General features: G+C 44.7%; 1 protein-coding gene across 3 annotated transcripts in view; it reads left to right on the top strand.

Moving 5' to 3' along the window:
- Positions 1–3,174: 3,174 nt before the first annotated feature.
- The window catches only part of LOC128747419 (leucine-rich repeat and fibronectin type-III domain-containing protein 2), an 89,569-nt gene continuing 68,940 nt past the window's right edge, over positions 3,175–23,803 (top strand). For all 3 annotated transcript variants that reach the window (XM_053845296.1, XM_053845297.1, XM_053845298.1), the window contains exon 1: positions 3,175–3,692. The gene's annotated coding sequence lies outside the window, so the exon portion shown is untranslated. The remainder of the gene's footprint in view (positions 3,693–23,803) is intronic.

Genomic DNA, 23,803 nt, shown 5'->3' with positions numbered 1-23,803 from the left:
GCTGCCTTACACACTTTCCCTTCTGATTTTCGTGGTCTCCCATCGTCCTTTTAACTTCCCTGTTTTCCTTCCCGTCACCTGTTTTCGCCTCGACGAGTCATTTCCTACTTATTCCGACGGCAACAATTCGACCCTGAGGGCCGCGTCCGACGTGCCGGCTGTGATTTGACTGTAGCTAAAAGCCCTAATTTCCAGTCATTATGAAAACAACTTTGTCTGCTGCTGCTCCAAAGGTGATGCATTAGAGCTCAAACATTTACAGGCGTGTGTAAAAGAGGAGGCTGCGTGCTTTACCTTGTGACTCGGCTGAGAGCACTCTGAACGCTGCAAGTGCTCCATGATACCTCAAGTTTCTTCCCCAGCAGGTGAATAAAACCTCTCCAAATATATATATATATATATATATATATATATATATATATATATATATATATATATATATATATATATATATATATATATATATTTTTTTTTTTATTTATACAGTAGGATAGTTGATATATAACACCATGTATAACAAATGTTGTTATATATCCAACATTTTTTTTCAACAAAAAATGTTGTTGGATAACATTTTTCTTAAAATGTATTTATTATTATTTATATAGTCTTATTTTTCTTCTATATTTTATAATGTATTTCCCTGTTTTCTTTTCTATGATCATTTTTTTGTTTTACTTATTTTTTTTTTTTACTATTTTAGTCATGAGACTCGATTATTATTAAGTAGAGACTTGATAATTAATTAATCTCAGTCAGTTATATTCCAGTCGCACTACATTTGACAGCAGAGTCACGTAATATATTATTTTCTAATTCTTAAAAATGTATTTATTAATTTCTTTCTTTATTTATTATTATTTTTCCAATTTTTTAAAATCTTTTTTATTTGTTTATTTATTTTATTAAGATATTAATTACTATTTTAAATATATTATATATATAATATAATATTTAAATATAATATATATATATTTTTTTTTATTACAAAAATGTTTTGGGTGCTAATATGCACTTTTACTCATAAAATGTTGCACACTTTGCTCTGCTTCACCACAGATGCTTCTTTGGCTGTGACATTGATGTGTAAATCCTAGCGCACCTATTTTGACACCTATTCTTTTTCCTTTCAATTTTTTCCTGTAATAAATTTGTAAAAACAGTTGTTTATTTAAATGAAACCTACAACCTGTAAAAATACATATTTTCATAATGCCCCTTTCACGACTTTCATCTGTAAATGAAGCATGAAATGAATCAGTTGTGACTCCTGAAAACGCAGTCGCTGTGACTGCGCTCTCCAAAGCAGCTGGGTTTTCGGAGAAGCTCCAAACGCAAATCGATGGCACAGCAGGCAAGACAGACTCAGCAGCCATGTGTCCAACTGTCAGCATCAATATCAACAGAGGGGAGGCAAGGAGTGACTTCCATAAACAGCGACTCCACTGTCTTCATCTCCGAGAAGTTAAGGTTGAAAGGATGACTGAAATGCAGAGTTTGGCGAGGTTCTCTTCCTGACGGTGGTTTCAGAATCCGAACCGCGGCCCGTTCCCGGAGTCACCCCGCCGTCCCTCCGACCATAAGCTCTCCTCACAGTTGTGTTATTCTTCTGTTGGAGTTTGGCCTTGCGTTCTGTTTACCCGCTCCAGCTTCTGTGAAATTGTGTTTAGTCAGTCCGTTTTTTGCTTCTGTTCTATTTTTACCTTCCTCAGACCTTGGCTGCAGAATTAAACACGTCTTGGAGCCCAGCGCTCTGCAGCTGTTCTGGAGTTTCTGGTCCAGCTAAATGGGAGCAACGTATCGATTATGGTCTGTTTCTAATCGCCGTTGTCAGAGCGCCAGTCTCTGCTCGGTGTGTCGCCATTATTCTGAGGACAAACTTCGAATGAGGCAGTCAGATTTGACTCAAAACAAGGGTCACGTTTTCAGGATTTGGTTATTGGGAGGAAATGTGGTGATCCACAAATATTTTTAAAGGATTTGCCTCTTTCAATGTTGAGACACCTTGACCCGTCTTCTTCAACCCCACTGTTCCTGCTGTACAAGCAAGTTCCAGACCTCTACTGCCACCTGCTGTCTGCATCAGCTCACTGCTATCAATGACACTTTAAAAGCTTCAAAATGATGTAGCATAAATGGATGTAAGGCAACTATATTAGCTTAAAGAAAATGAAAATGAAATCACAATATGGGTAAAGATTTGCACCTTGGTGGAGGTGATTTTTAAGATTTATTTCCTAGTTTCATTTTCCCTTCTGAATTGCAATTCATTTTTGAATAACTGAATTGAAATTGCGTCAGAGTGACCTCACTCTGGAGAATTTCATTTAATGATAGTAATAATATTATAATTAGAAATGGAGAGGAAATTTAGCAAGAATATAAAATTTTCCTATTCAATGAGTTTAAAAACAAACCATAAGCAAAGCAAAGAAATAGCACAGAGGCACAGCCTCTCATTGGTTGCCACAGATTGAGTTTCTTCATCTGCTTCATGTTTCAGAACATCATCACTGTGACTGAAAATGCGATGCGCCAGCGATTAGTTAGCACCTTACGTCACCATACGTCTCTCCGGATTTGGACAGCTTTTACGCCCATATGCTGTTTTGACGACACACAACAACATTGCAAAAGAAAACAATCTGTGTTACAATTTCAACGAGTCATTTTTGTCTGGGAAACTGAGCTCACAGTCAGCTGTTGACACACTGGGTAAACCAGACTCCTCCCAAGCGGAACCTCCATTTCTGACTTCTATATAGCGAGACAGTTAAAGAGGGCTCAGTTTCACCTCTCACTAAAACCGTCCAAATTTAATCTGACGGCGGCAGATGGCCCCCGAGCCACATGTTTACTGGACCTGCCGTAGTTGAAAGTCCACCTAGAAGCCAGTTGGAAGCCGGCGCGCTGCAAGGCAGGTGAGTTCCGGACCACACCCTGAACTGGTCCGCTCGCTTTCTGATAGGCTGCCACGCTGCTGTGAATGGTAAATACCCCTAAGCACGCGCTAATCCGCGGACGTTTCTTAATCGCCTGGACGCTGTGTCGTCGCCGCGGGTCGCGCCGGAGTGGCTCTTTACGCATCACCATCTGCGCAATCTCCATGTGCCGGTGCGCGTCCGCTCACCGGCGCGCGTCTCTGCGGACTTTCTCCGACGGACACTTCACTTCACTGTCAGTGTGCGTGCGAGAACGCGTGGACACGTGTGAGTGTGTGTGTGTGTCTGCGCCTCAGCTCAGCTGCGTCGCAGTCTTCTCGCCGCGCACCGAGGGGGTCGCACCTCTCCACGCTGCTCCCCGCTGGATGCGTTTAAAATAACTCTTTGAAACTTTACCTTGGATATACTCGCTCCTTTTGAGGATTATTTCGACTCGCACGCGGGACATGTGAATTCCTCACAGGCAGAGGGGGGATATACACGCTAAAAAAAAACACGGCGTCAGTGGAAATCCACCTTCAGATTTGAGGAACTACAAATGCGCAGTGATGCTTCTAGTCGCAGCTTGACTCCAGACTGGTTTTCCGAACATCTGCAGGAAGAGCGTGTCTCCCCTGAGTGAGTAAAGTGGAGGACAGGCGACATGGAGGAAGCGGTTTTTCGGATTCTGGAATGAGTAAATGAAGGAGAAGGGAGCGGCGGAACCGAATCTACACCCGAGCGGAGCTGCGCAAAATGGATCCATCAGAGGTGAGGATTCAATCCCGACTGTTATTCTCGTGCGGATTATTGTTGGAGAAAGTGTGTGTTGGGTTTTTATTTGCGGCTGCGAGAAAGGCAATGAGGGAAGCTGTGTTCACTGCATACTAATCCAGCGTGCGTGCGTGTGTGTGTGTGTGCGCGAGGAGTGAAGGTGGAGATTAGCCCACTCTCTCTGAATCGTCCCCTTGTGGTTAGAGCGCTTTCATTCTGGTGTCTGCTGTTCCAATCACATGTCGCAGTGCGCGCGCTGATGGGTGACCACCGCGAGGCTTGACCACCGCGGTATCGTCCCCTCTCAGCTGCCTCCAGGGAACCTGCTGGACGGTGGCTCTTTCTTCATTCTACAGCGCTGTTTTAAACCGACCCTGGTGCTGAGCGCAGTCTTCGTCTCATAACAGTCCGAGAAACAGAGAGTTCATGAGGCGTTCACGAGGGAGCTCGAGCTAAAATGATGCGCCTTAAAGCAAGGCTCAGGGGCCACGTGAGGTCAGGGAGATGGCTCAATGTGGCCGCAATCCTTATCATTCACGAACAAACTGCTGAAGTATCCGAAATGTTTTTCACATTTTCTTTTTACCATGTCTGGGTTTTTCATTGACAAGTCAACTAAACAGATTAACTTTATTTGAGGTACAGAATATTCAAAAAAAGGATCAAATTTTTAGGAAATAGTTTGACATTGGGAGGTAATGTAAAGGTAAAGGATTTGCTTCTTTCAGTGTTGAGAAGCCTGACCCTTCCTCTTCAATCCCACTGTGCCTGCCATACAAGCAAGTTCCAGACCTCTACTGCCACCTGCTGTCTCCGTCAACTCACTGCTATCAAACGGTTCAAAATGATGTCGCTAAAATGAATGTACAGCAACTATATTATCTTAAAGAAAATAATGAAATCACAATTTCAAAAAATCCCACTTTGTTCAAGGGAAAAGACATTTGTTCAAGGCTACTGAAAACGTCTGGAGCCACGACATTTGGTGAAACTATCTTTACATGGACCTGGCATAGATGGTTGGTCATATTGTTGCGGTATCTACACATGGTCAATAGGTGGAGGGGAATTTTTTTAAAGGGGGTACTGGGGCCTAACGGCTGGAAGCGGTGCGGCGGAGTGGAATGGAACCATTCTGAAACTGTTCAGTTTAGAATCCGCCTTGTTCTGCCAAAAACCTCAGGTCACTGACTCAGATTCAGACTTATTACGGGAGACACACCCTGTCCATCAATGGCATCTTTCATTCACAGACGATGAGGGGTGTTTCCAAGCTGAGTGTGGGTGAGGACATAAAAGTTCGGGGGGGGGGGAGAAGGTTTGCGGTGACAGGTGGCTGTTGTTATTATGATGAGTCTCACGCATGCGCCGGAGGATTTGTTTCTAGCTGACATGCACAAACTCGTTGGAACCATGCCGAATCCAGAGCCAGCGCTAAACGTTTCAGCTTTCAAAGTTTGGTGGTGACAGTCCGCTCCAATGCCAGTGCCGTGTAAACAACCTCAGCATCCGCAACGAAAAGATATCGCTTGTGCTAGGTTTATTAACGGTAGTTATAACCTCCAGAACAGCTCCAGTTCAGGACCAAGAACCAACCTCAAAAAAGGAAAATCCGAAGGGGTCGACGATGTGTTTTCACCGACTTACCTGTGCTTACCTGCGGCATGCTGCGGTGCTCAACCTTCCCTCTGAAGCTCGGCCCACTAGCCTTACTCCCTGAAGCAGGGCTCGTACAAACAGGATTAGCAGGCAGGAGTGGAGCCAGGTGCCCTCAGAGTGGCACTTGTGTGTCAGATTTGGCACATAATCCAGCCCTGCCGGCACGAAGTGCAGATAATCATATGCATTTTTAAAACACTCGCACAAAAAAAACAAACATTTAACCCTTTCACGTCTACAGTAACACACAGCCGGCCTGGTTCTCATGTGACCGTATGGCGAATGTGCTCATGTCACTGAGTGCTTCCATTATACCACATCTTATTCAACATTACTGAGAGTTTTTGAATGTTTAAGAGTTTATATAGACTCCAGAAGGACATTAATAAGCAGACTCAAAAGATTTATTTTGCAATAAATAATCCATTACGTATAGCTTGAATGAGACTCAGGTTTAAAAATGTGAAACAACGCTTAGTATCTGCTTTACTGTATTAGCAACCAGGCATCTGAATATTCCTTTTTGTTTTTGTTATAATTGTTACTGCCACCTGCTGCCCAAATTATCTCATTGTTATCAATACTATTTTAAATGCTGAAGGTATGGAATTATATTGCTGAAATATTTGGGTTTGGAAAAAGATAATGTAAAGTTGTTTTACTGTGTGTATCTGTTTTTAGGTGAGTCATTGTACTGTCACTCACATCTAGAGACAATTCTCAACTAACCCTTGAGTTTGTGTCCAGTGGGAGGAAACCGGAGTCCCTGGCAAGCTTCAGGGGAACACCACATAGAAAACAAAAAAGTGAAATACTCAGGAACTTCTTGCCCGGCAACGTATTTGTCCGTAACCTCCCATTGTCGTCGTGAGCTGCTGCACACAATCGACAAGAAGTGTGCGATGCATTCTTATTCAAGCGCCGAAAGAATTGTCAAGCCCCTTTTGTTTCCCATCGCTCAGAGTCACAACAGATGCGTCAACAATCCTCATCTGGTATGTTGATATCACTCACTGTTATTGTCTGCCGACGCCTGATGCCAGGATGACGCTGGAGGGTTAATGCCTTCTGTCAAGGCGGCTGGGTGGAATTGATAGGGCTGCTTTGACGGATGAGATAACCTGCAATCGCAAGCCAGTGCAATTTACGGCTCGGGCAGATGGATGCTGAAGATGCTCACAAGTGGGTCACGGTTACCTTGGGGAGGAGATCGACATGCTCGGAAGGCGCTCGGAAGATTGTTGGAAAGTTGTTGTTCTGGATGAACATACATGAGGAGGCTGTTCACTAAATGACTCCTCCAGTTTTATTGGCTTGGACTTGACTCGGGACCCATATGGGTGCAGGTGGTGGAGCGAAGTCAACTGTCAACCAAAAATAACCAGAGAACTGTGGTGTGAAAGGCAAAACCTTGTTTTATTTTGTGTTTTTCCAGCTGCTTGACTTTGCCGGAGAATAGATTTGCTCTGTCGTGCACCTGTCTGTGCCATGACCCGGCGTCCGCAGTTCTCTCTCTGTGCAGCTTTGATGAAGCGTTTCCGGGAGTCTGCGGCGGAAGCGCTGCCCTCCAGAGTATATCAAAGTGACTCTTGAGGGCAGCGGCGTCGTGGAGTTCAGACAACCTCGGGAGTTTGCGCTGGCGACAGCTTCCTTCCTCGTTGAAACTCCAGTGGCTGCGGTATGTCAGTGCGAGCTCCAACACAGATGATTCTCACACCGGTGATGGTTTTTCTGAAGACTAGAAAGTGCTTGTCTCATTCCATTGACCACCAGAGACTCTGCTCCATGGTCACATCCGCATCCACATCCTTCTTGGGTAGGATTCCGAGTCATTCCCATGCCAGCTGGGAGGTCTACAGTAGTCTCTCCAGCGTTTTCCTGGGGATGCCCCTTAGCATCCTCTCAGAGCACCTCCCTCCCCAGGGAGATGTCCTCAAGGCAGCCTTTCCAATTTCCCAAACCACCCAGCAGCGGTTCTACATTGAGCTTCTCCTAGAAGTTTGCTTGACTGACTCTACGACTGAGTCCAGGCTCTGTAGCTCTGTCTTCACTACAACAGATCGGTACAGTCTCCGCATCACTGCTGACCTTCTGATCGAAGGCTCTCTAAGGTGAAGACCATTTTATCTAGACAGCATTTGGAAGCAGTGATTCATGTCGACTGGACTACTGCAACTCCTTGTAGGAGTTAGCCAGGCGTCCCTGTCCCGTCTGCAGCTGGTCCAGAATGTTGCAGCCAGGTTCTTAAAGGGAAAAAAGAGCACATCACCCCCATTTTAGCTTCTCTCCACCGGCTGCCTGTGACTTTTACAATTGATTTTAAAGTTCTTCTGTTTGTTTTTAAAGCTTTAAATGGTGTTGCCCCTCAGTAGCGGAGCTTCTAACCCTCTATGCTCCTCTGTGGTCCTTGAGGTCAGGTCAGCTGACCAGCAGCTCCTGGAGGTACCTAAAACTAAGCGGAAGATGAGAAGATGTGCTTTATAAATAAATATGGTACGGTATCTAGAGTGGGCAATCCGTTTCCGAGAACCATGGCCTCAGACTTGGAGGTGCTGATCCGCAACCGAGCCATCTCACAGGTCACTGCTCAAGGTCGCCGGCGTGACGAAGGGCAGCCCAGGTGGAGTCCAACTCCCACTGCGAACAATCCGTGACTCATTGTCAGGGTCCACCTGAGGAGGCACTTATGACACCAACAGGTGGTGAGTTTATATGCGTCTGGAACATGGAGAAAATGAATGAAATCCGTCTGAAATTTCATTTCCTACATTTCAGAGGAGCTGGCTGCGCCACGTTTTCCCGCGCCAATGTTGTTGATATTGCACTTTTAATACAGCAGGGCCCCGTCATTAAACGTCGGGGTCATTTATCACAGTCAGCAGTCGCAACCCACTGGAGCGAAAAGCTTGGTTTTAGACCTGCAGGCTTTCTAGTTCAGCGCCTGACTGTTTCAGCCGACGTTCATGAACTCAGCCCGCCTCAGTCAAGTTATTCTGGGACACGTTGCCCATACATTCAGAAGGGGCCATATTGCTTAGCCAGCAACTAAAACAAGCTTCCCAAATTCGCCATCAGAACCGTAACACAGCCAGAGACTTTTGCGTTTGCACTGAACCACACACGTCCAGCCAACGGTCCCTCATGCACACTCATGAACCCACAGCAAAACACAAACGCCTGCACTAATTGTTCTCGCAGTAACAACAGGCTATCGCCTACACACACGCACAGAAGCTCAAGTCTCTGTAACACACAAAACAAACACCCAACTCCCACGCTAGCGCTGTCTGTGTACACTCTTCATTCAGGTCAGGCTGTGAGCAAATTTAAGGTGGCATTAGCAAAGAAATCAAGTTATTCACGAGGCCCGAAACACTGTAGGTTATCGTCGTCTTCAGGCGAGCCGGACCGTCCTTGAGACGCCGAATGACCCTGCGGCTGCAACACTTGTACTTGCATGGCGAGGCTGTGAGAGAACTCTCATGGCTGCTTGTTACAGCGTCTGTCACAACAGCGGGAACGGCGCGCACATCATGCCTGTTGGGCTCCGCTCCAGCAAAGGTTAGTGCGGTGCAGTTTTGTTTGTGTGAGGAGTTCAAGGCGGAGATGAGGTCGTTCACGTCAGTCCTAACAAGTTTGCTTCTGCTACATTTTTTATGAAGTGAGAACAAGTTTCCAGATTTTTTCTTTTGCTCCTCTGCTCGAACGATTAAAGTATTCAATTGGAAATTATTCTTTTTGAGTTACATCAAGCGGCGTTCTCGCCAGGATTTTGTCCTACGGAGCCGGACCACTAAATACTAGACGTCTGAGCGACTGGTTGCGAGTTGCATCTGCCGGCAGAAATGTTTACAGGGACGTAACATAGGGCTCCAATATCAATGTAGGACATCTATTTCTTAGTTGTTAATTGGGGATGAAAGGTGTCGCCTGGGGATGTAGAACACATCCTCCTTAGCCTTGTATAGCGATGGGTAGATGAGGTTTCATGACACTGTACTGAACAGTTGGTGTTTCATGAAACATTATCCTGATTTTCAGAGGCCACCAGATGGCGCTGTCTGCTGTAAAATATTTGGACTTCAATGAAACCTCACTGCATTGCTAAACCAAGAGCGCCATCTAGTGGCCTTTGAATATGACGGCACTGTTTCATAAACCTGGCAATATTGTTTCATGATACCTCCTCGACTGAGAGTGAGGAGCGCTGACATCACTACATGCAGGCTTTTAGCAAGGAGGGCGTCTGCAAAACATGAAAAAATGGATGCCCGATTCTTGACCGCAGTTTGGTCTGGTGGCTATGATCGAGAATCGAGCGACCATTTTTTCATGTTTTGCAGACGCCCAGATGCCCCCCTTGCTATAAGCCTGACTACATGACAGCGGAAAACTTCCCCTTTGCTCAGAAAGTCTCACTGCAAGGGTCCCTGCAGTTAGATCAAAGAACTTGTCGACCATAAAAGGGTGGAGCTCCGCCCACGTGGCTCATTTCCACCCCTGTTTTATCCAACATAACTGGACTACATTTGTTTTATCTCTGAACTCCACATCAAAATGGTTGATGGCAGTGCACTCAATGGGTCAGCAGGTGGCAGAAGAGGTGCGAGAATGTGTCTCATGAAAGCGTCATTGAAAATTCGAGACGTCTTCTGGGCTACGTCAGTGTCAGATGTATTAAATCAACTCGCTTTTCCAGCTGTCATCCTATCGCAGGCGTGCTGCTGAGTCAGGCAAACCTCGAGCATTTTGGCGCCTAAAGAAACAAACATGGTATATGACAAGGCTCTGACGTCAGTCGCTCGGAAAGGAAACCAATTCCGATCCTCCATTAATTCGCTTGTTGTGCGAAACTCAACCCAGTACCAGTTTGTGCAATGGTGACACTTTTCGGATATTTCCAATGAGCTTTTCTGGGCTGCGCCTTCCTGTGGCTATTATCTTCCAAAAAGCATGTCAAACACAAATGACAGTTCCCTTATTAATCTTTTATTCAGGCCGACTTCCAGTAGCGGCTGAGGTGCCGCGAGGCCCCGAGGTTCACGGCAGACACCGTACGGCAGCAGGGCTCCGAAATGAAGAGCTGGTTGTGCTGCTGCGGAGTGATAACATTCAGGCTCGGCTGGTGATGTCGCTGCCATGAAGAAGCTGTAATTTAGAGAAGGGTCGCGGGAGCTTATCTCGCCGAGCCCTCTGAGCAAAATAAAGAAATGGTGAGTAAAGAAGCACACGACAAATGCAGTGAGTCACCACGGCTGGGATGAAAGCTGCGAGGAGGAGTGGAAGTTCCTCCGATTAATTATGGGGGTTCAGGTGCTATAAAATGTGCATTATAATCTTCAACTCAGATCCTGGATTTAAACATAAACTGCTACTGAAACAGACCAACATTTAACAGTGCAAGTGAGTCATGGGACATCAATGACTTTCTGGATGGTTTGACCTGGTGTAGCTGGTGGTCATGACTGGAATTTCTAGTTAAATGTAGTTTTATATAGATCGTATGATGAGCAATACCCACAGTTATTGAATGATAGGTTCAGTCGGTGTCAAACCTATGGTCCGGGGGTCAAATCCAGCAAGGCAATTCTTTTCATGAGGCCCACTGGTACAGATGCTACATGCACAACCTTTTAGCATTTGAAATCCCATTGATATCAACAAGTTAAAAAAAAAAGGACAGCAGGTGGCAGTAGTGTTCCAGAGCTGTCTCATGCAACGCGCTAAATAAAAGAGGAAGGCGTCTCAAACAAACATCTGTGGATCCAGATGGTAATTCGGAACATCTCCAACATGTCCATGTCACATCATCACCACGTGCTGCTGGTATTGAGTGAGCTCATGGACAAGACAGGTACACACTGATGATCACATGACATCCTTGGTGGAATGAATGATACTTTAGGTTGGTGTCAAAGCTAAGGTCCGGGGGCCAAATCCAGCAAGGCAATTCTTTTCATGACGCTCACTGGTACAGATGCTACATGAACAACCTTTTTAGCATTTGAAATACCGTTGATATCATCAAGTTCAAATGAGCTCAAAAGGACAGCAGGTGGCAGTAGTGTTCCACAGTTGCTCACGCAACACGCTAAATAAAAACAAGGTCTCAAACAAGGTTCCTCTAAAGATCCGTGGCTCCAGATGGTCATTCGGAACTTCTCCAACGTCTTCAAGTCACATCATCAACACGTGCCGCTGTTTTTGAGTGAGTTTATGAACAAGACAGGTACACACTGATCATCACATGACATCCTTTGCGGAAGATATGAACTTTCATAAATAGTTTAGCTATTGAAAACTCTCTCCTTTAGCCCAAAAAGCTGTGGCCACGCTGCCTCACTCTTCCCATAGATTCGGCTTCAGCAACTCAGTGAAGCCGAGAAGAACCGGTTCAGACTTTAACTGCACATTTGACATTCCCAACACAATCCTTTGAACAGAAGCCACTTTCAAACGGCCCAAGGATTTCTCACTTTCGCCACTGGCGCTCTGACGAGAACATCTGCTCCGGAGCTTAATTGAGGTAATTGGCTAACAGCTCAATACCGCTGGGCTCATCCCGAAAGTCCTCTGGCGGAAATGTCGCAAACGATCACAGCAGTTCATTTCAGTGGCGACAGATATTCCGGCGCTCGCTGGTGGAACCTTCTGGCGCTCGTCCATGTTGCTGTTCGGTGGCGTGACTGGATGAGGACGCTTCAGGTGAGCGAGCACAGAGGGAAAATAATGAGTGGCTTGACTGAGGATTCATGTTGGAGACATGGACGACAACATTTCATACAAATGATACATTCAGACAGACAGTTTAGCTTCAGGTGGGAACTGAACAAAACAACACTTCTATTGAATCTAGTAGCAACACGGTGGTCAGATACTGTAAGAACACTGACACGCACAGTTAGCCTTTAGCATGACTAGGTGTCAGTCCTGTGCACAGGCATTTTGGAGGTGCTCAAGACGTTTTCAAAGCTTTTTCATATGAATTATTACAGTTATAGACATTGGGGTGGAATTGGCGATAAAGTGCCCTTTCAGTGTGAGGATTTAAAAAGACAATTTTCACATTTTAAATGTCAAAAATAATATGTATTTAGGGCTGAAGTGAAAAAATCCTTGCTTTTTTAAAAAACTTCAAATCTCATCTGACATTGATCTGAAAATACTGACCAATGACTTGGCATTTCTTGAATGTGGTTCTTCAAATGTTTGGTTTACCTAATGAAAACGACTGCTGACATCATAATGGCGAGTGCCTCTGACCCATCTCTCGTCTTGATGGCTTCTGATCGTCGTGATTAAATGAAGTGGCGTAATTGGGCTGTAATTACCAGTAATTGACTGCTGGCGTGAGGATCCAGCGCCAAACAGGCGACCCATTATGGGAGGGAGTCGGGAAAATGTCGCTGTTGTCACTGTTGAGCGCTTGTGGAACACAAAGAAGCAGGTTTCATTGGCTTCACTCAACACAGAGGCGGATATAAATGATGCATGGCCGCTGCTTCTGATCCTGCAGTTTGGGTCTGTCTTGTTTAAGCTGTGATTTTTTTTGTTTTTCTATTCCGTGTTGAGGTATTGAAATTCCACATAAGGAAGCTATAATGATACAGCTGTGTTTGTCTCTCTTTGGGGTTGGAAGCGTCTTCTAGAGGAGCCACGCCAGCGTCAAGCCCATATAATCTCGCAGCAGGTTCCCTTTGGATGTCAACCGTGGCGATAAAACTTCAATTTGTTGCTCCTGTGAAGTGGAATGAAAGAGAGGTGTGGGAGTTCTGAGGCAGTGCAACAATCGAGTTGTTTCTGGATGTAATTTCTGTTTGTATTTTTACAAATATGTTGTACTGTGCGCAATGTCAGTTGGAGATGGTTACTTGTGAGGGATTAAAGGGGTGTTTTCTTGTCACCTTCACCTTCTTCTGTTGCTTATCCGGAGTAGGGTCGCGGAGGCAGCATTCGGAGCAAGGAAGCCCAAACTTCCTGATCCGCTCAAACCTCCTCCAGCTCCTCCCGGGGAATCCCGAGGCGTTCCCAGGCCAGACCGGAGACATAATCTCTCCAGCGAGTCCTGGGTCTTCCCCGGGGTCTCCTCCCGGTAGGACATGCCCGGAACACCTCCCCAGGGTGTTTTCTTATCTTATTTTTATTTATTTAAGAGGAACAGACTTCCTTCATTCCCATGCTTGAAGGTGTCAACTAAGAGACACTTGGACCCTTAAAATTGGGACAGACAACAGGAGTATCTTGTGTCCAAATAGCAGATCAGGCAGCAATGATGTTTGTTGCCTCATGTAGAAACTGGTGTAACTGCCGTAACTGAGATTCATTCGTCAATTCAGATTATGGAGGAGATTTAGAAATTGTTGTGATGAATATAGTGACGTGCATTGCCATTAATGTCTAGATCAGGCTTTTAGCTAGGAGGGCGTCCGGGCGTCTGCAAAACATGAAAGAATGGACGCCCGATTCTCAACTGCAGTTTGGCCGCCAGATTACGCTGGTATATGGCGGCATCTGGTGGCCAAGATACAGTCCATTTTTTCATGTTTTGCAGACGCCCGGACACCCTCTTAGCTACAAGCCTGGTCAAGATGATATGAACTCTTGAGTAGCAGCGCTGTTTATACAGCGACAAGGCTAGTATTTCAGTTGTGTTTCTACTTTGACATGATTCCCATGGCGAAATATATGTTTACGTTTGGAAAAGTGGAGTTTTTGCACTGTCCACTTTCAGTCCATTGCACGTCAGTGAAGAGAGCTTCCCAACGTCTCCCTGCGCCTCGCGCTCCTAGACGTTTGAAATGCTACATGCGAAGGAAAACGTTTTGTACTCCATTGAAAGAAGGCCACCGCTGAAGCCAGAATAGGACACTAAAGTCCACTTTATGGGGTAGATGGATAGATACTTTATTGATCTCTGAAGATGAGGTTTCATGACACAGTGTCCTCATTTTCAGAGGCCACCAGATGGCACTGTCTGCTGTAAAATGTTTGGACTTGAACAACTCATTCAATGAAACCTCACATCATGTCGAAACAAAGAGCGCCATCTAGTGGCATCTGAAAATTAGGACACTGTTTCCCATCACTATATTATACCATGGGAGTGAGGATGGGTTGTTGGACTCGGCGGAACAGACGCCGTTGCCTAGTGAGCGAACTCTGCAAGGTGGCGGATTCTATTGCTTTCACTCCTGTGTAACCCGCACCCTAAATCGATGGCTCTACAGCGAGCTGAATTTTGAGACAACCCATTTTGCGCCATCCTCCGATTGTACACCTGCATGCTGTAAGAGAAGACGTCATGTCTCACTTTTTTTTTTTTTGCCCTTTTGTAGCGTCTTGTTGCAAAACAACAGATGGAGCTGTGTGTAATGATGTTGGCCAAGAACCAGTGCAACTCATCCACTCACTCCCTTTCCCATTAAAATCAAGTGGCGATTTAATGCTGGAGGGAATAAGTGAGACGCAACAAATCTACTGAGACGACACCTGCGAGGATCAGAGGAGATTATTGGGCCCCTGTGGTTTTCATGTCCACATTAGTTAATTTCACGAGATGTTCATAGATTATTCCTGACAATTCGTCTTGTGTTGTGGGTTATTTGTGAGGGGAATCGCTTGGTTTCCTTCTCTCTTTCTGAGTTGTAATAAATCCGTTTGTCCGGAGAGACTCTGGGACTCTGGGACGTCTGGGACAAAGAAGGGAGTGTCCTGTTAGAGATTGCTCGCCGCAGATCAATGAAGAGGAAATGTCATGCTGATAATGAATTGTATTTTGCTACCAAACTTCTGCGCAGAAGTTTTGTGTTTCTTCTTGTTTTCCTTTTGTTTCCCGCGAGTGTCTCTCCTCTGATCGTATTGATTTATTCACAATTAAATGTGCCTTTGAACGTCAGTCGATAATCTCAGAACAATGTTCCGCCGGACTCTCGCGGAGCTCCGCTTTGTCCCGATAATTCTGTCCTTTTGTGAGATGTATTTTCCCCAGAAAGTATTGCTCCATTCTTCAGCTTGAGAAAATTGTGTCTCGGCTCGCGACGCAACAATAGCTGTCTCGATGACGAAGACTTAGCCCTCGCAAAACAAAGGGAAGTGACATTCAGTGTTCCTCCGCCATCGACGGCGGAGCTTATTTTAGCCCCAGCCATTTTTCACTCGCTTGTGGTGTCTGTCGGCTTCCGCCCGCAAATTCTGGAAGTCGCACGCGGAGGTTAAGTCTGTCATCCCGGAATGTAACATCCATTATTACTCGCACATGAGGAAGGGTGCGAGTTATATTTCAAAGAAACGCCTTGTTAATCACAGTCAGGGGGGAGACTTTATCATTCTGTATATTCAACCTTTACGCTTCGTATTTGATCAACGTGGAGCCAAAAGATCGACTTCAAATGGTGAGTCATGGCTCGGCCCGTGGGCCAAGTTAGGCCATCAGGTCCCTAGTATAAGTTTAATGCCATGCCATTCAACATGATGATTCATGTGTAGCTCCAGCTTTGCTCAGATTCTTCTGTCAGAATCTGCTGTTACGGCAAGGAACAGAGGACACGCACCTCTTTTATATATTGAAATTGAGCTTGCGAATGTCATGACATCGCCCCCGAAAATAACTCTCAATTCATACACTTTCTTGGGTATTGTGTTGTCAATTTGGCCCAGTAAAGATTCTCCAAATATCATGCATTTATTGGTGTATAACTTGACCAATTCATATATTTAAAAAAATGTTTAGAAGAGTATGTGACGTTTGATGGTAAAAGAGAAGAAATTTAAGGCCACTTTAAAGATTTTACCTTGAGCTGTTACTCACTTTGAAAAGGACCAGGCTTCAGACAAGCGCACTGGCTCCAGTTTCCGCTTTGATTTCATGCCCACTTCTTTCCTGGCTCCAGTCCGTTGTCTCATCCCTGATCAGTCCGACTGCCAGTGCTGACTGACCAACTGTGTAATGAGCCTTTTTTTTTTTTTCTGCCGGAATGAAACTGAGAATGTGTCTCTGGGTCCAAAGCTTTTTGGGCTCCTCCTATTTTGGGTCTGTGGCGTTGCGAGCGGGTCAAATGATGGAGGTGTTTATGTGCTTGTCCCTGCTGGTCTGGGACTGTCATGGAATTCCAATGATCCAGCAGTATGTCTTAGCAGTTCCCTGTGGTAGGCTGGGAAGTCCAGCATCGTAATGCGCTGCCGGGGACAAGTGCAGGAGCTTGCCGCCTCCCGGGCTCCGACTAAAGGGCCTCGCTTACTTTATAACTCTCACAAGGTGCCAGTTATGGCCACTGGCTGTTTATAAAAGCTGCGCCTTTGGTTAAGTTATGAGAGGACAACTGTGAGTTAATGGCTGGCAAAAGATGCTTTTGTTTACCGTGAAATGACATCAAGTGAAGAAACATGAAGGGTCATTGTTATTGCATTTCTATTTTTAGCATTATTCAATATGTGTTCATGAACTCATATGAAACTTGGAAGTTAAGTTAAGTTTGTTTTGAGGGACAAAAACTTTTCAAATGAGAATCACCTGTTAAACAAATGAAAACGGTAACATAAAATGAACATTACTTGGAATTTGTGAAGTAAAGAATGAGGTACAGAAGTAGCATTTCTTTTATTGCACTGACCTCTTGAGGGCCGTACGTGGCCCCGGGCCGCACTTTGCTCATGTGTAGACCGGAGGATGATCATGACAGGTGAAGGTGAAGAAGTACATCTCAAATCTTCCATTGAAATATGATTATATACTAGCTTAATCTCCACGATATTATATTAGTTTTATTCCCGTGGAGCACAGTTCACCAAGTGGCGGACACATTTGACCATGTCTATAAGGCGTCATATGGTGAAGCAGCGGGCTGTAATACCAAACATGGCCACATTGAAGTGTCAACTCTCATTGAAATACTACAACTTTAAATACTCCTTTTAAAAGGGAGTTTAGTTATCGTAGTGATGCACAAACCAAAATGTATTTATTTATATATGTTTAAATAAAATTATGATGCTCAATGTACCCATTGAATTTTGCATTTTGCTATTGTTTATGAGCCTTGAAATGATCTGAAAAGATCCTTTCAAAGTGACTTTCCCACATTTGTGTCTCTCATTTCTTTTATATCTGGATTCAAAGAGAAGCAATGTGGGTGGAACTGTTGAGATTCCTTTATTTATTTTTGTCCGCGTAAAGACGATGGAATTGTCTGAGAGTCTCTGACGGGACCGAATTATTTTTGCAGTACCTCCCTGACACTGTGTGCACTGGCTCCGTCACTGACCCTCGGGAGAGTTCCCACACTCCATCTGTTATTTGACACGGACACGCCGGCGACAGACGTGTCCAAATCCTATCAGCTAAACAAGATTGATAATAGAGTTGCTGCTCACGAACATTGTGTCAGTTCAGCTCGGATAAGACGCCCGCGACGGCTTTGTGCGCCGCCATTGTGGCGTCAAATAAAAAGCTTTCTTCTCCTACACGTGGGGAAACAGACTGACTGAAAGTGTTTTCTAATATTCAGAAAAGTGCCACAGCCACAAGACTTCATTACGAATTCCACACTATTTAATTTTCCAGCCGCTGGTACGTGTTATTGTTTGATAGCTGGGCGCTGGAGTGTTTATTAGTATGAGCCATGTCTCTGTACGTAACTCCGATATTTTCCTCTCGATTACTCCGGCGGGCTGCTGTAACTGCGGTGTTGATCATTTAAACACGCAGGGACGGGATGTGTGTCGTGCCTCTGAGAACACATTTCCGCTCACTATCAATCCCCACAGAGGAGAGAGAGATGACTCAATTGCTTGGCGTTGGATACAGAGAATCTTTATACCTCACGTCGGCGTCCATTGAGACACAAATTCAGCCAATAAACTACTCAACTGTGACTCCATAGAATGCCTGCTTTGACTTCCACTGCAGCTCCATGGCTTCTCCGATGTCAGTTTTTAATACATCAACGCGACGGCCAAATATCCGTCTTCGCTTCATGCGGTTGCCAGGCGACCGTGTTCGGCTAATTCATATCACAATGATGTGGTCTAGACGGACGGTTCGTGAAGACCGTTCTCTAATTTGTCTCTGAGCAGGACTGAATACGAAAGAGGATAAAAGGAGGAACGGAGGACCACAGAGGGAAATGGATCATTATTATTCACTCGCTTCGGCCCCAGCTCTTATTTTCTCTCCATCTCTTCTCCAGGTTTTTTTTTTCCCTGCTGTGTCGCTGACAAAGACGCTTTTTATTACGGTCTGTTAAGTTGGTTTGAGAGTGTTTTTTTTTTGTTTGTTTTAACACGTGTCTAACGTTTCCCTTGGAAGAATTTAGCTTTAGCTCTCACGCTCTTGTTGCCTGCTAAACTTGTGTCTTCAGCTTCCGCCAACTTCATTCTCAACCCATTTCACTTGAACTCTTCTGTTTAGCGCTGTAGAACTCGTGATGGTCTTGGTCTTGATACTAGTCAGGGTTTCAGTCGGTTGGAGATGCTCACAAGTCATTTTTTTGCCAAACCAAGTCTCAAGTCTTTGGTCACAAGACCAAGTTGAGTCTCAAGTCTTTGCTTACAAGTCCAAGTCAAGTCTCAAGTCTTGATGAAATCACAAGTTGAGTCTCCAGTCTTTTGCCCTCAAGTCCAAGTCTTTGATCACAAGACCAAGTTAAGTCTCAAGTCTTTCCTTACAAGTCCAAGTTAAGTCTCAAGTCTTGATGAAATGACAAGTTGAGTCTTCAGTCTTTTGCCCCCGAGTCCAAGTCTTTGGTCACAAGACCAAGTTGAGTCTCAAGTCTTTGCTTACAAGTTCAAGTCAAGTCTCAAGTCTTGATGAAATCACGAGTTGAGTCTCCAGTCTTTTGCCCTCGAGTCCAAGTCTTTGGTCACAAGACCAAGTTGAGTCTCAAGTCTTTGCTTACAAGTCCAAGTTAAGTTCCAAGTCTTGATGAAATCACGAGTTGAGTCTCCAGTCTTTTGCCCTCGAGTCCAAGTCTTTGGTCACAAGACCAAGTTGAGTCTCAAGTCTTTGCTTACAAGTCCAAGTCAAGTCTCAAGTCTTGATGAAATCACAAGTTGAGTCTCCAGTCTTTTGCCCTCAAGTCCAAGTCTTTGATCACAAGACCAAGTTAAGTCTCAAGTCTTTCCTTACAAGTCCAAGTTAAGTCTCAAGTCTTGATGAAATCACAAGTTGAGTCTTCAGTCTTTTGCCCCCGAGTCCAAGTCTTTGGTCACAAGACCAAGTTGAGTCTCAAGTCTTTCCTTACAAGTCCAAGTTAAGTCTCAAGTCTTCATGAAATCACGAGTTGAGTCTCCAGTCTTTTGCCCCCGAGTCCAAGTCTTTGGTCACAAGACCAAGTTGAGTCTCAAGTCTTTGCTTACAAGTCCAAGTCAAGTCTCAAGTCTTGATGAAATCACAAGTTGAGTCTCCAGCCTTTTGCCCTCAAGTCCAAGTCTTTGATCACAAGACCAAGTTAAGTCTCAAGTCTTTCCTTACAAGTCCAAGTTAAGTCTCAAGTCTTGATGAAATGACAAGTTGAGTCTTCAGTCTTTTGCCCCCGAGTCCAAGTCTTTGGTCACAAGACCAAGTTGAGTCTCAAGTCTTTGCTTGCAAGTCCAAGTTAAGTTCCAAGTCTTGATGAAATCACGAGTTGAGTCTCCAGTCTTTTGCCCTCGAGTCCAAGTCTTTGGTCACAAGACCAAGTTGAGTCTCAAGTCTTTGCTTACAAGTCCAAGTCAAGTCTCAAGTCTTGATGAAATCACGAGTTGAGTCTCCAGTCTTTTGCCCTCGAGTCCAAGCCTTTGATCACAAGACCAAGTTAAGTCTGAAGTCTTTCCTTACAAGTCCAAGTTAAGTCTCAAGTCTTGATGAAATTACGAGTTGAGTCTCCAGTCTTCTGCCCTCGAGTCAAGTCTCAAGTCACTGACAGGTGAATTTCTATGAAAACGAGAAAATGGCAGGCGCCTTCCACCGCAGCTGAAGAAGTGTGATTTATTTAGTTGCTTTTTCTTTACATTTAGTGCACCGACTGTATTGCTAGCGACTAGGTACTAGTCAGGCCCCTAAACAGTGCATGAAAATGCCTTTTTCTGTCGTCAAAATTCTTCATGGCTGTGCGCCTACGTTGTTTTTTGTAAAAACATAATTGGTAAAATAATTATTATATTGTATAATACATGAAAAACATGAATTGTTCTTGCATTCATTTGAAAATAAATGTATGACTGTCCTCATGTTATGATGAAAAAGAAACGACAAAACAGCAGGAATATAATAACATGAATGCTACTGTTTTCTCTGCGCAGCACAAGCACCTTTTTCATAGTCACAGTAATCCTTCAATGCGTCCGGGAGGCATTGTCTTGGGAGTCTCACTGAGGGCTGAGAGCAAAAATATATTTGACATATGTGACGGATGGAGTGATCGATGGCTCCGCTGGGGGAGATGAAGCGCGTTCTGGTGGATGTCGTGGTCCTATTTTTTCAGCGGAAAAATCTGGTCTGTGATCAAACACTTGTTTCGCATGACCAACTGAACACATCATGTGCTGTTAGCCACTTGCTGCGGGCAGAATTCAGCCCCTGGGCCTCGTGTTGGACCCAAAATTAAATAAGATGAAAATGAAACATCTTCAGGCACTCTGCTTTCCTCCCCTGGTCCCTGAACGTGCATAGCTTAATTGATCTAGATCATAATTCTTCATCTGTGTATTTTATTTTGACTGACCTTTCCAGGGTGTCCCCAACTTCTCACAACCTACAATTAACTGGCATGACACTTTTCGCTGTCTCACGTGGACATGAATGAATCATTACGGAGACAAGAGTGGGACAACAACCAGCAGCTGCTTGGATTCACAAGAGCGTTCTGCAGCTTTGAGGAATGGATATTAGAAGCTGGTTAAATGTCAGCCCGGCGCCACATCTTGTGTTACAGCAGCTGTGTGCAGGGCTGCTGGAACAGGAGACCATCGATTTTTTTTTTTCTTCTAAACTTCTTCCCCCATGTGGATAACAAGGCTCGACCGACTTGGGTGCCGGCATGACTTCGATTGCTTCCTCTCTTTACTGGTTGTCTCCTCACATCGCAGATGTTCACCTCACAACTTGAGAATGGCGGCGACAAGTCTTTAGACGGCAGCGGTTGGACCTGCTCCGAGCAAACGCGCCACTTCAGCCGCCGTTTAACCCAGCCGGGTGACGTGTGCGAGTAATATGGATGGTCTGCGGTCGATGCCTTTGTTATAGAAGGCGGCACTGGTTCAAGTCTGACGCCGCAAACTGCCCCTTTAGTGTGGACTCAGATGCCTCTCAGTGTTATGGAAGTGCTCCTGTGTTTCCTCATTCTGTCTTTAAGGTTTAACATTATTTATGACACTGACACTTCACGCTGTAATGTTCAAGGCTCCACCTCTTCACTCCGGAAAGTCACCATTGGAGGCTGTAAATGTCATAGAAGTTGCTTTGTGACGGCAGGAGCAAGAACTTTACTACAATATTTTAAACTACAGAATTTGCAGAGAGGGTTCAGGAAGTCGCAAAAATGTAGGTACAAAAGTTGCAAGTTGACAACAAAACTGACTTTTGTTAAGACCTACCTCCTAAAGGTAAACTGTGTTACGTACTGATCGGGATACAGACGGATCCGTCTGCGCTGCGTTTCGTTCATCCAACTGTTTTGATGGTTAACTTTGACGTGATGTGAGAGGGTTCACAAACACGCCAAATGTTTCAAAGAAAAAAAAGTCTTTTTTTCAACGCGGAATGTTGAAATGAGGTTTGAAAAATATGTTTTTGCAAATGTTGCATACTGCTTTTTTTCTGTTTATTGTTTCGTATTGACACAGCCTTACATGTAGTCGTCCGAACAAATGGGCCAATCACGTTGCAGAACTCACAAAAGGTCAGTCAGATTTTTCTTGTTTTGACCTTTGTCGTGGCGACCCATAGATGCATCTCTAGTTGAGACATGGCGAGTTTTATTCCAAGTATAAGTACAAGAAAACGTGGCCTCAACTGTCTGATTTCCAGTTTGCTGCGTTTGATTCCTCTGACAGTGTCAGCAGCCTGCGTGCTCTTATAAATAATAAAAAAGCCCAGTGGACCGGGAACACGTGCCACAACAAGACCGCTCTGCTTCTGCAAAGCTAACATTCCTCACTGAGCTCATAACCTGCCTTTGTGCGCGACCACATACTTGATCACTGGCAGTTTCTCCTCAACGACTGCGTTGTCAGATGGCGATGGATGTCTTAATAAAACTGCTGCCGACAAACATGCAACATTTATGGTCCAAGCCTTGTAGGGACCGGCACAGGCCGGTACAAAAACGCTCCGGATCGAAGGCCGGTACTTATTTATGTCCTGGAGCGGTTGGTTTTTTCGTCACTGATACAGCCTCACGTACGTTGAAGCGATGGTCGTGAATTATTCACACCGTGTCGATGAGACCCCTAAAAATACCTCCCTGCTGAAGTGAGAATCGGCTGTCACCGCGGAGTTATTAAGCATTCTTTCAGATGTCACAGAGATATAGCGGAGCTTTAAACACACTTTCTCTGGTAGAAAGCGCTTCCTGTTTTCACGAGCAACAAACAAATGGATACTGACTCGCCAAGGAAAGTGATTGACTCATTAAAGGGCTTCCTGTCAAGTGTCTGCGGAGGGAGTCCTCTGAACAGTCGTCTGTTCAGTCTCTTCCTTTCCCTGGCTTTTAGTTGCTTTCAGTCACTTCTTATTATCGTACAGAAGTGAGGGAAATCGCAGGGCTCTCACCAAGGTTCCTTTTTCTATAAATATGGAGTCACGCCTTTTGGCTAGCTGTGCTAATGCAGCACTAACCCCTCAATTTCGTGACACGCTGTAATGAGCTATAAGTCATCATAAATTGAACAAATCTGTCTGTCGACAGTATATATTCCTTTTTTTTTGTTATTCCATATACGCTAGCAAATAGCTAGCTCGTCGGCAACATTAGCAAGAGCTTTTTGGCACCCAGAAGGAACAAATAAAAACAGAAAATGGCGGGTAAAAGAAATGTTCACAATTGAAAGACGTCGGAAGATGCTAACTATTGCAGAAACAGTTAAACTTCTAGACATGCTGAAGGAAGGTAGAAGCTATGCGACTGTAGGGCGCCATGACGGAACTAATGAATCTTCAGTTTCCGTCAAGAGGGAGGAAAACAACACAAGAACGACAGCGAAAATGCTTGGCCTGAAAACAGGCTTTGATCTTTGGTTTCATTCTGTAGTGCAGTATTGTATTGTACAATAATAGTGCAGAATAAAGCTGACTGCTTCACGGGTTGTTTTTGGAACGTAACCCCCACGATAAACAAGGGTTCACTGTAAAGCAATTGTTTTCGGCAGACGGTGGTATTAAACAATCCACCTTTTTCTGTGACTGTGTCAGCGAATCAAATCGTAGTTTATGAAATACCTTCTACACAACATCGAGAGGAACCAGCTGAGGTGGC

This window comes from Synchiropus splendidus, chromosome 16 (genome assembly GCF_027744825.2).
Source record: "Synchiropus splendidus isolate RoL2022-P1 chromosome 16, RoL_Sspl_1.0, whole genome shotgun sequence".
Taxonomy (NCBI): Eukaryota; Metazoa; Chordata; class Actinopteri; order Syngnathiformes; family Callionymidae; genus Synchiropus; species Synchiropus splendidus.
This window is presented reverse-complemented; position numbering and strand designations above follow the sequence as displayed.